Source organism: Peromyscus leucopus, chromosome 10 (genome assembly GCF_004664715.2).
Source record: "Peromyscus leucopus breed LL Stock chromosome 10, UCI_PerLeu_2.1, whole genome shotgun sequence".
NCBI classification, from domain to species: domain Eukaryota; kingdom Metazoa; phylum Chordata; class Mammalia; order Rodentia; family Cricetidae; genus Peromyscus; species Peromyscus leucopus.
In genome coordinates, this window is record NC_051071.1 from 7,941,342 (window position 1) to 7,959,464 (window position 18,123).

Genomic DNA, 18,123 nt, shown 5'->3' on the forward strand with positions numbered 1-18,123 from the left:
TGGACAGTAGGATCATGTGATCAATAATAAACAGTTTCTGATACAAGCTGCTTAACATTTTGTGTGTGAAAAACCAGATAGATAAATATTTTTCTTTGTGCACATGTGATCCCCCAGTTACTAATTCTCTCTTTGAAGTGTGAAAGCTGCCATTATATAATGTGTCACCTGAGTAAAAATAACTCTCCTACAGTGAAATTGACAAAAAACAGGAGGCAAACACAATTTGGTCTATACCAGTGGTTCTCAACACGTAGGTCAAGACCCCTGTGGGAGGGTCAAATGATATTTTCACATGGGTCACCTAAGATCATCAGAAGACACAAATGTTTACATTATGATTCATAATGGTAAAAAAAATTACAGTTATGCAGTAACAACGAAAACACTTTTATGGTTGCAGGTCACCACAACATGAGGAACTGTGTTAAAGGGTCTCAACATTAGGCAGGTTGAGAACCACTGGTCCATACCATACTTAGCAAGCCCCATTGTATGAGTGTATTAAATAAGAAATAATACCTGTATTCAAATTATGTCCAATCTCATTTGTGTTGCCATGAAAATACTTCATTTATATCCAAATCATTCTGTGGGCACTTTATGGTTATTTTTTTTTTTCCTAGAAACTAAGGCAATATTTTAACATATCCCTTAAGATTTTTCTTTTCAAATTATCTTTTAGAAGAGGTGAGGCAATCAGAGACAGATAATTCATCAGGGAGTATCCAAGTAAGCATTAAATCAGTACCCTGTGAATTAAGGGGATAAAATCGAAATTTACTTAAAAACCTCACAGCCACTCTGCATCGGTTACTGGTCTTTCATGACATCTGGGAGTGATTAACCTTAACTTTTATTTTTCATTCTTCACAAACTTTGAATACTCATTTTCATGGAAGTGAGAAACTCACTCAAAGAAGCTTGCATTTCTTTAAGGGAATGTACTGTTCTCTCTTCCACAGTCAGGAAGGCTGCTAAAAGTATCATATCTTAGTAACATTTTGTTGAATTTCAGAAATAGATTTATATTACATAAAGCTTAGAGTGTTGTCATTGGAAAAGAATAGCCATAACATATCCACATGCAGATCTTAAGGCAATTTAAATCTACCAGGCTCGGGGAAAATTAAGAATCTCTTTTGCTTGTGCACGGCCACTATCAGAAAGAATTGCTTATGGAATCCCACCAATTCAGGCATTTCTGGTATATGATTAGGAGTCCTTCTTAGAATTTTAAAGCAAGAAGAATCACTTGAAACTCCTTCTGCTTAAGCAATTTTGTTGGTACATGTGAGACAGTTAAAAGTGTACACTTACTCACAGCCACACCCTCTCTCAGAAGCATATACAAATATGAGTTCTATAATATGGCGACTTGCCTTCTGAAACACAGATGCTTTGGAAGACGTGGGTTGGGCTGCATGCGTGGAAAGGCCCACTCTGCGTTGTTGGCATTGACCCAACCTCATCTTCCTGTGCTCCTCAAGGGGCTGGGAGTATAGCACGCCAGGCCAAGTTTGCAGGAGTCAAGTCCAAGCAGCCACAAGCTACATTTACTTTCTTAGTATCTAAATAATCCTCAGAATCAAAGCGATGAGGAAAAGCCAAGGAAGGAATGAGAGGAAGGCACATGCTCCAGACCCTTGAAGAGGTAAACTGGGGTGACAAGACAGCCTGGCTTAGAGTGTGCTAACGGTTGGGGAGTGTTCTGAACTCTCTAAAGAAACCCTGTACTCATGTCTTGGGAAGTTAAATGGGCACCCACTCTCTATGCACGTTCTTCTATTGGCTGTCATCAGGCTGCACATATCTCACTCAACTTACTTATTAGTTTTTAGGAACTCAACTCAGGAGTGAAAATTTTGACACATAATTCCTTGCATAAAATGTTCTGAAAATTATAAATTAGGATATAGACGCTGTGTGAATCATAGTGAACTATAGATCCAATACAGGAATCATGTACAGAATGCTGTTTGTCTTCACTTTTTCTTCTCTGCCCAAGGCAGAGCTAAATACCACTGTCAGTGCCTTGCTCTGTAGCTTAAAAAAAAAGGAAAGTCTGCACTTCTCAGTGGGGCAGTGAAACAGGGTGCTCACTCATCTGGAAAATCCTCAGGCCTAGCAGAGGAATCCCTATTGCTATTCAAACCCCTGTAATAATCTAATCTAGACAGATATTTTTTTCTTAATGAATGAAAATGGCTTTAAATGACTATAAACCTATGTTAAATTAGCACCCTGTTAACTTAATACAAATAGCATTTTAAGCCAAATGAAATTAAATGATCCCTAAGAAAGATTATCTTAAGACTTACCAATCTTCATCTACTTAAAAAGAATTTTTATTTCAAGTGATATATAAATATCATATAACTTATGTGCTGATCAAACTTCAAGTACTCTGACCTACCAAGAACACTACTTCAAAGACAGAAATTAGTTTTTAAAGGGGAAAAAGAAATCCTCGAATGGCAAAGAACCATTTAAATAGAAGGAAGAGAAGCTGTGGAAGGAAAATGTCTATGTAATCACACCCTGCGTGGGTAACAAGAGGCAGGCACCCCATGGCTTGTGGCAGGAGAACCCATCCTCAGAAAAACATGGAGACAGAGATAAGCCACGCAAGGCTGGAGGGCTGTCAAAACCAAGGATGTTTAAGTTATGTGGATGCTGATTGTCTAGGGGGTACTCTATGAGAAACATTGACCAGAGGAGCCATTTCTTAACAGTCAGGAAAATGGGGCTAAACAAAGAGACAGAGAGTGAGAAAGCCCAAGCCAATGTTACATGAGTCTGTAAATGGCTTTGTCAAGGTGGGATCGCCCTAAAGCATCCCGCAGTGGGTTCTCACTCTCTTATTTGAGGCCTGACTTTCTACATGTGTAACTACATTCCTCTGCAACCTATTTCCTAAACTCGCATAGCCTTCTTGAAGTAGATATCTGTTGCCCACCTCTATCTGAGTTGTTGTAGAGACCGCTGAGTAAATTTCTAAGTACATAAAATTAGTACAAGTCTTGGTGGATTGGCTAACGAGGTCGTTTCTGAAAAACTGTAAATAGAGTTTTTGTTTCTTTATAGAACAGGGTGTATGTTTTGTTGTGTGGTAGGCAGGTTGTTTGTTTTACGTATCAAAACACATTCCTTTCCTAGTATGAATGACGATTGCACTTGGATTCATCTCCCAGATAAGCCAGATTTTCCTGTAACAGTTTTGGTCAACAAGCAAATCTGTCAACACATAAAGTATTGCAGATGTGGAAAAAGACTCTCGTGTTTTGTATTCCTTTCTTGAGGTAATTCTCTTACAGTGAGTTTGCTTCATAAGTAAATTTCCATTACTTTTAATTTCTTTTCATTCTTGAGAAAATGAAAGCAGTGAGAGCCTTAGAGTAAGGGCTTAGAATCCAGTGCTCCAAGCAACATCCTTAGTAAGGCACATTTCCAAGCTGTAATTTCAGCAAACAAATTTGTCTTCTTCCCCAAGATAATAAAAGAAGACACTTAATGCAAAAGTTTCAGCTGTCCATCATGATCTTCAGGGTCTTCGTGGTCTAGCCCAGTCTATTCTAACAGTCTATGGTGTGCAAGCATTAACTTGAACAGGGATGCTCATTTCAAAAGCTCCGTAGATTGTTTGTTTTTACGTGTGTTCCTTTCATGCCTGCAAGCCCAGGTCTGCACAGCCTGCCCTGAGCATCTCAGTGGCCACTGTTCTCCCTGCTTTCTCATCTGCACTCGCAGTCTGTGTGGCTCATCGCAGCACAGGGTACGCTGTCGTTTTGTGAAAAAAATTGACTATTTCAGATACCTGTTTCATCTTTAGCTCGAGGATCATTTCCAAGTATAGCAGCTCATTTAGCACAGGCCTCAGCAATAGTTCCTAACACGTTTCTTGAATAATGTATAGATGGCTATTTAGTACCTGGAGCATGCCTAGTCATACCTGTACTCCAGTGCAGTGGGTCCCCAAATGTGATGCCCAAGTGGTTGACACTTTATACACAATTTCCTCAAGAGTACTTCTCACATGAAGTCTTTGGGGACATTTCTTTACCACAGCAAAAGGCGAACAAAGTGCCAGCCTGTGGTTACTCTGATCTTGTACTATCTGATCAGTCCTGTCAGAAGAACTTCACCTGTTCCAAAGCCTTGGTCGGTGACATCATTATAAAGTCATCAAGATATCTCTTCACTCATGGACCATTGCTAAGCAAGATGTGTACTCTGATAAAATATTCCCATAGAAAAAAACGGTTGCAAATTCAGCCCAACATAAGGGTCAAGCATCAGGATTTGTACCCTGAACTCTGGATTTGGAGACCTGGCTTTATCAGTGGTCTAAAACTCATCAAAATTCATGTCTGCATGCCAGCTATGATGATGGAATCAAGTTGACCACTCCACACGGCACTTTTTAAAGAATCAGAGCTACAGTGGAGCACTTGGCAATGTCTGATATGAATTATTATTTAATAAGTCAAGGCTATAATTGGTTGTGATACATTTTTCAACAAAACAACTGTATCTCTTGAGTATGAATTCTGGAAATACAAAGAATGACTGCATTTAGGGTGTGGCCCGGACTAGTGGCTGTTAAAATTCCAGTCTGTTAGTTTCTGAAAGACAAAATAGCCGTATGGGGGAGGCAGAGAGGGTGTACTCCCCTGCAGTGCAGGCTGCTGAGTAAATAGCACACACACAGATTGCTTAAAGGATGTCTCCAACAGGACCCATAGCAACAGCTTTCGTTTTCTTCTGTTTTTCCTTTCAATTCTTTTCCTCGCCTGATTTGCTCTTTCCCCCTCTATCACTAGCCCTAATCAATGCAGCAGGTCAGCTTGAAAGAATGGACAGCCTCCAAGCCACATACATTTAAACCACTTTAATGCAAATATTGATCTTAGGAACAAGGACACAGACTGGGCTGCTCACACACACACACACACACACACACACACACACACACACACATGCATGATTTAATGAGCATGCTTTTCTCTTACGGCTCTGCTGCCCATGATAAAATAAATCATCATAGATCAGCATTCTACCATCTTTCTATGTAGAAGCATGCAGATGCCACCCAAGAGGTGGGCCAAATTCAATGCCAAGCATGTGAACCTGCAGTATAGGAACTTTGGCAGAATATCGAGCCATGTTTTCTTCACTTATGGAAACCTCCTTTTTCCTAGGGGAGCTATTCTGGTCCACACAAAGGCACATTATCAGAGTGGGTGTGGTATCTCGTATCACAGGAATAGATGTGCAACAGCCATGTCCACTATGAGAACACTTATTTCCTGTGTACCCAAGATTATCAAAGCATTGTAGCAGAAAGCCACTGTCCAAGAGGCAGAATTAACAACAGAGTCCAAGTAGGAGCTGAAACCCAAAAGGAGAGATCAAGGGCAGGAAGGAATTCTAAGGGCCACTTTGAAATTTGAAACTAAAAAGATCTGATATTCTATCTGTAGGCATTTTTAGGCTGGACTGGAGTGGGGGGGGGGGAGAAAGAAGAAGAAAAACTGTTTGTACAGAGAAAGCTTGCTTGGCCTGTGGCCAAGAAAAGAGGCATCACAAACTAGGAGGAGTTTGAAGGCAGCACAAAGGAGCCTAGAGCCAGAGAACGGAGGGGGAGACAACCCAACTTAAAAGCTCTGGGCCGGTGCTGGTTGCTTCAAAGCAATGCTGGCTTCTTGCTCGAGTTTTTCTCCCCCCACCCCATGGGTTTGTCACTGCTGTTGTCTACTCAACTGGGAAGCCAGAGAAACCTGCAAGAGCTTCCCTACCTCTACAGATGCGGCTTCATACGTGGAAATAGCCCAGCACATCTTCACCACAAATAAGAAGCTTTCCCCCCCTCTTCCCCTTGCTCCCTCGGCCACATCTTTATGCAGTGGGGCAGATGTCATCGTGACAGGGACCAGGAGATGTGTACACCAGGTGGACAGAATGTTCACCGTGGGCTTATCAGCCTAAAAGCTGCAGATAACTGGAGGCGCAGGGAAAACGGAGTGGTATGCAGAGTGGAAGGGCAGCTAGGCAGAAGGAAGCCTTTGACCTTGGAAAGGCTGAGTACTGCAGGAGTGTGGGCTGGGAGTGGGAGAATGGAATGAGGAATTCCTTGCTGTAATATATTCGGGTAAAAATGGGGCTGTCATCTTGAGCTACAAGTTAGAAAGTTATTACTTTTAATATGCCACTACCTTAGGCCTATACTGTTATGTAAAAGAAAAATAACCTTGTGTGACAGTTTAACATTGATCGATGTGCCTGCCAAACGCGAGGAGATAAATAAGCAGGTGATGAATAAACAGCACTTCAAGTAAAGACATTACGCTGCATGCATAAAACGGCGCCAGGCACCTAGGAGCTGTGGGTGGCCGGAGGTTGGCCATTTCATGCCCACTCAGTAAAGCAGACTTAATCGCTTCCAATATTTTCTGTTAAAAAGCACGCTTAATGAGCCAATTTCACAAGCCCAGAGAAACTGATTATTATCTCTGAGTTCCAACAGAGTTGGTTGTTTTCCAAGAACCAGTTCTTTTTTTTTTTTTCCTTGACGGGATAAAAACCTTTTTTAAAAGAGAGAGAGAAAAGAGAGAGGGGTGCACAGGAGAGAGAGCAAGAGAGAAAGAGAGAGAGAGAGAGAAAGGGAGCCAGGGAGCCAGCCTAAGGGCACAGACTCTGGCTCACCGGGCAGAGGTGACCACTAGATGGCAGTGTTACCCCGCAGTCCGCCCCAGGGCCTGGCTGGACCCGGACTCAAGGTCTGGGCAGAAAGCTGGGAGGGTAATTAAAGCTCAAAGCAGCTGCCTGAGGAGTTCACACCCTACCACAGTGCAGGCCCTTTGTCCAGTTTCTTCATGCCCAAGCTGCTGGAAGGCAAGAGACAAAAGGGGCAGCCCCCAAAGGCCTCCCTCCCTCTAACAAGGAGCGTTTGGGGATCGCTTGCCTGGCTTCCTTTCACAGGGTGGAAGAGTCCTTTCTCTGCTGTCTTTCTAACCCCAAGGGGTCTGCCATCTCTGTGTACCTAACAGAGTGAAGCCTATGGCCACTCAGGGGACGAAAATTCCAGAAGACAGAACTCTTGCTTTCACCCTTTTCTCCAGGCGGGTCCCCATTTTTCCTTTTCTTCTCCACACTTTGCCACAGCCCCCCTCCTTGCCCCATTTGTGTGTGTGTGTGTGTGTACTTTTTTCTTTGTGTTGTTTATTTGTTTTGCATCGTTGTAGTAAGAAGTCTACAAGAAATCAATTTACCCCATACAAAAAGACTGGAAGCGGAGACAGGTAGAGTTAGAAGTCCGCTGTCCATCAGGGAACGCTGCTCAGGAGGGACCTTCCTTCCCTCCAGTTCCTTCCAGCTACACAGAAATGTGCCGGAAGCCACACAAACACGGCTCCTGTCAGCAACTGGAGTCGTTGAGTTACCATTAGGCGAGAAGACCCCACAACTAGACCTCAGCGTATAATTAACACAGATTTTTTTTTTCAAAAAAATTGAAATGAACTGTTGTTAGGTTCTAAATTGAGATGCAGTTAATTATTTATGAATATTCATAGAAAATTTGAACATTTTCCAAACTTGGCCTTTCGTTTCTCATCAGTTAACCAAATAATTGATGTGTGTTTTTTCTCTGTAAGAGAATCTTTTCTAGATGTGTGACAGAAGCACTCAATCTGTGAATTTTGTGGTTAATTTTCCTTCTGGTGACTCAAAAGAGAAGAGTATTGGCAACAGGAAAGATAATTCTCAGCTCTTGTGTTTTACTTCTAGTCACCTACAAGAGAAGAATGAAATAACACCCAGCAAAGACTGGTCCATTATGGGAAGGGAAATTAGGACGTTTGAGGGGCATTTAGAGGCAGCAGAGAAAATGCCACTTTGAATCTGCACCAAGGGACGGAATGAGGAGGGAGGAGCTGCTTGGGACAAAACAGAAATGAAGCCACTCAAGAGGCCCGACCCCAGAGTGTATTTGGTACAGATGATTCCAGAAAACGCCAAAATCAAGAACCTCCTTGGGCAGTGCTGCCCTGGAAATACAAGGACACGGAGGGGAATCCGGAGGGTCCCTGCTGGGCCTTTTGATTTTCAGCAGCTTTCAGTCATGCTGCACTGTTGAGTCATTCTTCTCAAGATGCCCCTCTCCAAACACAAGCATGCACAAGTTTACCTGTGTCTTTGGGTATTTGTTCCCAAATAAATTCAAGGGCTTTTCTGTCCTAATCTTTTATTCCAGGAGAGGAGCCCCTCTAATGTAGAAAGAGAAGTTACCTCTCTGGCCTTCAATGAACATTCCTCCCATTTGCTCACTAGAAATACAAAGTGGTATAATTCAGTGTTCTCACATCTGCTTCTCCATTATCCTGGGCCCTGTATAGTTTCTACTTCACGCAGTTAAAGACAATGCATGGTAACTCACATCTGAATGTGTCATTTAGGTGATGTGAGGGGCCCACAGAGCTTCATCCTCTTACCCAGTGTGTTAGGCACTGTGGACAGAGCCTCCGTCTACAGGTTTCTGTCCAGGACCTCACTAGTTATCCAGCACAGTGATAGAGTCAGGGAGAATGTGGTTTCCAGAGGTTGGTTTCTTGTCTAGACTGGGAGGTCCTTGATGGTTGCTAGAATTAGAAGACTGTTGTAGAGCCAGGGAAGAATAACTCTGTTGCTTAGCGCTGCCAAAAAAACAAAAACAAAAACAAACCTGCATATCAGTTGGCTTGAAATAATAGAAATGATTTCTTTCACCATTTTGGAGGTTACAAGTTTACAAGTGTGTAATAGTGGGTTCTAAAGGAGAATGCATCCCTGCCCTGTGATCTCTTTTCTGTGTTCTCTCTTCCAGAAGGTGCCAGCCATGCTTGGCATTCTTTGGAATTTATGTCAAGGTGTTCATGAAAGGATGGATTAGATTAGGAAACAGTGATACACACTGACCTATAAGCCAATCTTGAAGAGGAGATGCTCCCATTTTTCAAAACATAGATGAGCCAAGAAGAGATGAAGTGATCCATACATAGGAAGACAAATTCTGCACATAATTAAAAACAAAAACAAATAAAACAAATCAAATACACAGAAAGTGAGAGCTGAGTAGGAAGGAAAGGAATGGGGAGAAGCAGATCAATGAGATGTGGTTTAATTATATAAGAGGACTAAGTCTAGAGATCAAGAGTTCTGCCTGAGGAAGAATCAAAAACATACAAAACATCGAAAACAGCTAAGAGCGACCTAAGGCCTTCTTACCATGTGCCACACATGCCCTGAAAAGTAGCCATGTGAAGTGTCCGGTGTGGTAGGTAATTTACAAGATGCTGACAATAATCAGTGTATTGTACAGTGTAAACCAAATGCTATTTTTGCAAGCATTAAATAGTTAATAATTTGTAAAATACCTATTTATTAATAAGCAGATATTTTGAAACTCAACCCAGTTCTGAGGTCACTTCAAGCAAGAATGTTAGAGGATATAGCTTCCCAAGAACTTCAGATCCTGCCTCACATTTGCTAGTAAAGATGACAGGGGAATGTGGAGATAGGCTAAAAGTACTCAAAAGGACCTCAACATGTCTTTAGATTTTGAGCTGATAGGGAGGGTTAAAAAAATAGGTAGGTATAAGCAGATAAATGCTTAAAACAAAAACAAACAACACTGCTCCTAAGACAGGAGGATAGAGACTGAGAAGGTAAGGAATCGGAGGCAACACCTACAGCATAACGTTTTTCCACAAAGAGAGCAGGGCACAGTTCTAAGCAGGAAGTGCACTTACACCTTTAAAAAGGTAATAAATTATAACCACAGGATTTCAGCTATGGAGAATAACAAACTGTAGGTTGCTGAAAAGTGAACTTGTCAAAAGTTGCCCACAAGTCCCAACTGACCCAGATTTCTGACTTGAGCAAAGACGTTGACCATCTAGACCTAGTTATCCAAAAAGCAGCAGACTTGAATGCAGTGACTATAGTTCCTTTGTGTATATAAGGAGGAGGTGAGAGGAAGATAGGGAGGGAGATGAGGGGAAGGGAGGGCTGAGGTTGAGAAGGGAGGAGGGACTTCACATATGCATAAGAGAAATTGGAGCACAAGCAGAGCTGTAGCGTACAGCCCTCTAATTAGATGGTGGAGGACTTCTCGAGGTCAGAGGTCAGAGGTCTGAGGACGTGCAGGCGGTAAGACCAGGGTGGGAAAAGAGAATGTCTCAGGTTGAAAAGGCTTGGAGACTTCCCAGAAGAACTGACACAATTAAAAAGGAAGGAACGGGGTCTTTAGACAGCTAGCTGTGTGAGGCACAGGGCCTGATGTTTGGATGCAAAGGGCGAAGGACAAACAGCAGGCGGGAATTTGGGGAATAAACACTAAAAGCTTAAATAATGACATTATTGAAGAAATATCTGTCATTTCTATGTTATAACAAGAAGGAAACAAACAGTTTTGCAAGTGGATACAGAGGAAGGGTACAGAGACCTAAGATGAAGAATGACAGTGACAGATATAAGAGAACGGAGATCTAGAATCATCTGTGGGCTTTCTGACTGGATCCAAAGGAGCCAGAAGCCAAAGCAAGCTGACCGTCTCTGAGTTGCTGGGAGCTGAGGTGAATTTGTGATGTCCAACCACTTCGAAAATCAATTTGTAAAGATGCAAACACTCGTATTCCTAAGGTCTTAGGGGTAAAGTGGGTTTTGTTTTTATTAATTAACTTGGCATAATCTGCAGGAATTAGAATGGCATCCACCCACCCTCCACTCTCCCCTGTTCTGGTTCCAAGTGGCAAGTGCCAATGAGGTCTCTAATGTAGCCGTGACACAGAAAGTATTTCCTGCAGGATTAAACTAAAAGAGCCCAAGAAACCCTTCACTTCCTCAGTGTGGAAGCCAGGACCTGGTCTCCAAACCTCACTTGAGAATGTTCCAGATTTCATCACAAAGCCTTCAGGAGAGGCGATGGCCAGGCATTTCTTCCTCTTTCTTCGAGGCAAATGAGTGTATTTCTTTGATGCACTATGGGAAACACCAACATGCTAGGGCTCAGGGCTCATCCCTTACTAAGGTCTCCACACAAGAAAAAACTTGTACTCACGTGGTCATAAAAGGAAATTATGATGAGGTAGAAAAAAGAGCAGTACTTAAACTTGTGTTTAGCAGAACTTAAACACAATCCTCCAAAAATATTGAAACAAAGGTGCTTTTCCTCACTAATGAGCAACCCCTTCACCCTTTGCTTGTTGGTCTGTACAGTGCCCAGTCGGGTCTGCAGCACCTATAACTACGCATGCTCTGCCCACGTGGTCAGAAAAATGGCTGCCGAGGAAAGCCCTCCACCGCCATCAGTGGAAAATGGCACATTTCTTACATGCCGGAAAACCAAACTGTATCATTAAGTCAAACAAGACCAAACTCTAATTCACAAAGAGGTAAGAAGCAGCAAGCCAAGAGTAACTCAGCTCTGTCCTTCTCCATCAAAACACCTTATGCCAGCCATCAATGACAAAGCACCAGAGGGAGCCCTACACTGCCCTGCCACCCCATCCCACTCCTGACTCTCACTGTCGTGGAGCAGCTCCTGTGTGTCCCCACCAGGTCCACGGCACTAGAAAACATACTAAACTGCTTCAGATAGGCTCTGTATTTTTAGTGTAGCAGACAAATTTATTTCTCACATCTGAGGTTTAAAGTAGGCTGTGAATAAAGCCATAAAGGTAACAGACTCACCAACTGCTCAGATATGATAAAGGACAGACAGCTGTATGTTACCCAGCTAATTATCCATCAATCTTACAGATTCTATACAGGAGCTAGGCGATCTCAGCTGCTTCTGTATTTGGAAAACGATGCTAATGGGCATAATTAGAAAGAGAACGGGAAAGTAACTGGAGAGTGGCCACAGAACATTTAATTTTCAGAAAATGCAAAAACATACAATGGATTTGACACTTGAGTTTCTCAAATTAAGACATCTACTTGAGATACAGAAGAACGAGGGATATGAATTCCTTCATAAAATAAAGAACAATGGCTCATGATTTTTTAATCCTCAAATTGAGCAGATGCCGTTTTTCACGTTTTTATACAATTATTAGGCTAAGGACAAGTAAATTGATTGGTCAAGAGATTATTCTTTATGCTGTGATAAAGACTATAATAAAAGGGTGCTCTATGTTAAGGGTCATGATAATCAAGATAATATCTTGGTTAATGTGTTTTGGAAATAAAGCCCGTAGCGCTCTAAATGTGCCATTACACTCGTGTATGTGAACACGATGCTTCTTTGTGTCAGAAACACATCGTTATTAACCACCATATCTACATCTGAGCAGTTCTAAAGGAGTCTAGACTAGAACACATTAATATTTTATTGGATGAATATACATGTGTATGTGTACACAGATGCACATATGAGCACACACACATTGGCATGTTCGTGTGAGTGTTATGTCTCAAGGGGGGTGGGAAGAATGGTTACATACTCTTTGTGCCTTTGTCTCTGTTTCTTGCTCTTTTTCAATCCACCAGTCCCTGGTAACTGTGAAAGGATCCAATGCACTACACAAACTATTTTAAAGTCTATTTTTCTGAAAACATTAAAAGACTTTTAACAAATAAACAGCCTCTTACACAGTGGAAGCTCACAAAGCAAGGAAATGTATGTACCCACTGAAAAGAATCATCTCGGTCAGCTAGTGTGTTCCAGCGAATTCTACTGCGTGTGGATGTCGTCCTTGCCAAGGAAGAGCAGCAGAAGGTGGTGGAGGAGAACAAAGAGAAGGACGAAGAACAAAGGAAGGAGGTCGTGGAAACCAGTTTACGAGAGTGACCTTTATAATGGAGCATCAAAGGATGAGCGACATCTTTTATTTGGAATTTTATCTTATTTTTTTCTGTCTGTTTAAATATGGAATAAGAACACAGAGTAGGTGATTCTTCACTTCCTGTGCCATCTCCCATATTAAAAGGATGCACCCACCAGGGAAAGTCAGGAGCCAACACACACCATAGCATTATTTAGCTGGCAACCCTGATTTAGAATTTTTTATCACTTTATGTTCTTTTATCCTTAAATAAAAGACCTTTAAGTTTCAAAATTTATTCTAATTAACGAGGATATCTTTGATCCTGGTAGCAGATAGAAATAAAATATTGTTATTTGCTTTCCATTTCCATAACATGGTATCATCAAAATCTACAGAAACATACTTTGACCCTGGAGCGAGCAAACAAACAAACAAACAAAAAACCCACTTCATAGAGGGTTTAGCACAGTGATTCTTGGCCTTTGGGTCGTGACTCCTTTGTGGTTGACTGACCCTTTCACAGGGGTGGTCTAAGATATTGGAAAAAAAAAAACAGATAGTAGCAAAATTACAGTTATGAAGTAGCAGCAAAAATCATTTATGTTTGGGGGTCCCGGCAACATGAGTAACTGTATTAAAAGTTCACAGCACTAGGAAGGCTGAGGACCACTGCTCTAGAAGAAGCTGGTGTCTTGATTTTCAGCTGGAGCAGGTGCATGCTGAGGCACTTCAAGCTCCTGTGTCGCACATAGAAGATAACACATAAGTAAAGCTCAGAACACTATACTGAGGGCTACAAGGACCATGCGGATACCTCCATCCAGACACTGAATGCCAGCCTCTTCTTCTGTAACCTTCATTTATTAAAAGCAAATGTAAACATGGACTATTTATCTTGTTATTTTTCTAAACAAGACACAAATAATTAATTTCCTTTTCTATTGAGTTAAAATAATCAAGTATCTTATAATATATAACTAAAAACTAGCATGCCCTCTTTTCATTTTTAAAAAAATTTGCTCCTGTTAAATGCATACAAGTATTATTTTCATAATTTATGAGTAAAAGTTTTCTAAACCATAGATATTGTTTCCATTATTTTATATTTCCATCATTATAAAATCCATACCAAAATATATAGACATTGACTGTAGAAATTTTAAAATATATTAAAAATCACAAAGAAGAAAATTAAAGTCACCAGAAATCCTCCAACTTGGAGATAATTGCTACTAATTTGAGGGACTTTCATTTTACTCTTTGCATTTGAAGGGGTTCTCCACTTCTGCCTTGTCACCATTTTATATATGTTCATTTCTTATGAACGTCTTGAATACCTGAATCTTAAACTTTCTACATAGCATGAAGACAAATTTATGAGCTGTATTTTATCTCATGGACAAGTTATAAATTATTAATGTAAAGTCATTTAATACACATGTGGGACTGCCAGTTTTAGGCAATACTGGCATAATAAAGCACTGGTGGCCCTAACCCAGCATCAGCCATTAGCAACATGTGGTAAGTGTTGATTCCTCTATACTCTGATTCTTACTCCTAGGCTGCTGGAAAGAAATCCACCTGTGATTTTATCTGTACACTTTTCACTGTACATCATTAAACTATTTTTTAAATGCTATAAAACCGCAAAACCACTACAAGACCACAAAGTATCACTGTTCGTTCACATCACCAGATACCCAAGCATTATGTGAGAATCCATCTTCTCTCTCCTGACTGCAAAAATGAACAGTTAAATAAATCCATGCATTCCACTTAACAAGCTCCTTTTTGATGGGATTCTGACACTGAGGTTCTTGAAGCTAGAGTTTGGTTCAAATTTAGGTTTTGTATTTTGGCAAGAGTGTTTCGTAGGGATACTACACTGTCCTTAAATACACATAAGATTGAATTATCTGTTCTGTGTTTGTTTTCTTACTGAAATTAGCAGCCATTGACGAATGCCTTTGACCTATTAACACCGTGCAGTAGTGACAGAACAGTTTTACTAATATGAAAATTAAAACTGTAGTTGAAATATGACTGCTGAATATTTATGCACAATTAAGTGCCTACATTTATTTTTAGGAAAAATTCCTGAAAAATAAATATCTGAAACAAAATAAGCTTGCACTGCAATTATATTATTGTATCTTATTATGTAAATAGTGTGCGTGTGCGTGTGTGTGTGTGTGTGTGTATGTGTGTGTGTGTGTGTGTCCTGAGTCACCATAAGGAGGACTGTATCAACTATACCCAATGTTGGGATTATCATTTTATGTATTTCTGCTAATGCATTAGTCATGAACATGAAACACACTGAGGTGATTTTGATTGTTAACAATATTTACCAATAAGATGAAGCTCTCCTTAAATAAAATTTTATTTCTTCTTTTATAAATTATCACTTTTGCTCATTTTTCTGTTAGGTATCTAGCATTTTTTTCTTTTTTTTTCTGGATTCATCCCTATATTTAGCTAAGCATTCTAGAAACTTGATCTCATATGAGGAAGTCCATTATAAAAAACAACCCCAAGCCCTCGCCTCATTCCCTGGACTATCTTTGCCTAGCCTAGAGTTTTGTTCACAGTCCTGATCAAAATGGCAAAGACATAACAGGCGTGTCGGGCATGATTACCATATAATTCACAGTGTAGCCACATCATACACAGCAAATAATCATTCTAAATGTATTTTGTCTTATAGGTTAGACATTAGGGCCATTAACTTTCCAATGATATTATGATTAAGGGACATATAACATTATACCAAATACTGTGGCCATAAATCCTATATAAAAATATAGATTCATCTAAGTCCTGCAAATTTTATTTTCCCTTTAAATAATAAAAAAGCAGTAAGTACTATTACACTGCACTTAAAAAGGCAGTAAGAAAACTATACTGGTTGCATGATACATTCAGAGGTTGACTATTAGCATTAAAGAGTGATATATCAGCCTGGCTTGCTGTCATCACAGCATGTGGGAGGTGGAGGCAGGAGAATTGGGAGTTGACCGTCATCTACATTATATACTCAGTTTGAGGACAGCCTGGGCTACATGTGCCTTCATCTCAAAGGAATTTTTTGAAGAATTCTATATATAAGAATGCCATGTGCTTTAGAACAAGCTCTGATGCTAGACCACTCACTGGAAATGTCCCTGCACATTCAGCCTAACTTTTAGAATATCATCTGAAAAGAGAATTATAAATAAGTGAAAGTCCAAGTCAAAATCTAAACTATAAACAGTTAGTAACATTAGCAGGGAAACACATGTGAGGAAAACACCACACTTAGAATTGAACATAGAAATCACAATATTGTAATTAGATTTTTGTCTGATTACAGATTAGTGTTCATATATAAATATAATTATCATGAAAACAGAATTAGCATTCAAGTTGTTTGGCTTGAATTCAATGGTTTTCCAATTTCTAGCATATATAACACACAACGGAGATTATACTTATAAAAAGTAGAAAGGGAAGAAATGTTGGAAAGGAAACAGGTAAGAGTGAAAAACTTGCTAAGAAAATATCTTCATTTCAGAAAACTGTATACTGTGTATTAATATTATAATGATAATAATCCCAGTGCTTGTTTCACTGTAACCTGTACATAACTGTCTGCTCAGCTAACCTCCAAAAATGTCCACATGGCATTTTAAGATAACCCTTCTGCAACTAAATAAAACCCAAATATTTCTTGTTAGTTTCTATAATCATTTAAACACTGACAAACTGAAAATGTAAGCCACATCTTAAATTATTCCAAAGAAGGAAGACAAGGATTAACACACACTGGAAACCCCAGGATGTCCTTGGGGATTGTTACTTTCATTCATGCTTTGTTAAATAAAGCTAGGGAAGTGTAACTGGGCGTATATGAACTCGGTAAAATCTTCCTAAATGTTGCAGGAATGCGGGTACAGCTGCCTCACTAGCAGATCTGCTTTGATGATTCAGCGAGGTGCCCGGGCGGTGGTGGCGCACACCTTTAATCCCAGTACTCGGGAGGCAGAGGCAGGTGGATCTCTGTGAGTTTGAGGCCATCCTGGTCTATAGAATGAGATTCAGGACAGGCACCAAAACTACACAGAGAAACCCTGTCTCAGAAAAAAAAAAAAAAAAAAAAAAAAAAAAAAGATTCAGTGAGGTGATGCTTGCCGACACCTTTGCACAGTGACTGTATGGAGAGCTCAGAGGACCTCCATCATGTCTGCATCTTGATCACCATTCCCATAACACCATGAGAAGTGTCTAGGGATTTGTTCTTTGAAGTAGTTTTCCATAAAAATGCCTGACCGTAGAAAGTTCTGCTCATGTGGCAAAAAAAACAATGCCCAAAATGGCATGAAGAAAGCATCTGCCTTATAATCAGTCTTTCAGAGAGCAGTCAGGGAAGCCAGGCTCACTGGGAACATTTGGAATTTCCCACTTAACTTTGGTGGGACTCAGGCCTGCAGCTCACGGGCATAGCTGCATTCCTCAGCACTATAGTCTGCTGAAATACCTGTGAAGTTATTGTGTCTTTCTTGTATAATCCAATAGCTTATCTATACCTTCTGGGGAGATTCTTAGGCCACACTAACAACGTCTTGCATTTGATGTTTTCATGTCTAGAATGTATATTTTTATCTTAACGAGTGTGCGAGGAGAAAAAGCACACTGGTAAATACATGTTAGCCATATGGAAAAGACAGTGGGGTCTAGTAATTAAAACCGAAAAGGTAAAGAGCTATGCAGTAATTAGAGCACTGATTAATCAGCTGATAATTTTATCTTGATTAATGCTGCTGGTTTCCCTTCTTATTGACCAGGAAAGGTGGGTTTAGACCAATTAAATATAAATTATTCTCCTTTTTAAACATTCTGGGCAGCTTCCAGCATTTTAGGTCCTTCTCCACTTAAAAAGTACTATTAAAATCTTTTTACTAAGTTGGGCAGCTTAACAAAAGATGGAATTATGTTTATGTTCCAAGCAAACGTTTGCTTTCATCTAAAGCAAAATTATAGAGAATGGGTTTGTTTTGTTACTAGATAGGGAATATTAACAATTGAGTGAGTTGCTATTTAAAAGGGGCAGGGGAACCCTCTGATGGCATTTAGTTTAAAAAAACAACGGGATCTATGTTATACTGAATCTATCAGTGAAGGAGTGTGACCACCATCTTGTGCAGGGTCCCCACCATGGACCTTTAGGCTGTGGTATTGACAGAACAAATCACCTAGTGGATGATACCTCAGTAAACAAAGAAAGGTTGAAGATCCCTGAATCTACACGTTCATTTGTATCAATAGAGCCCACTAT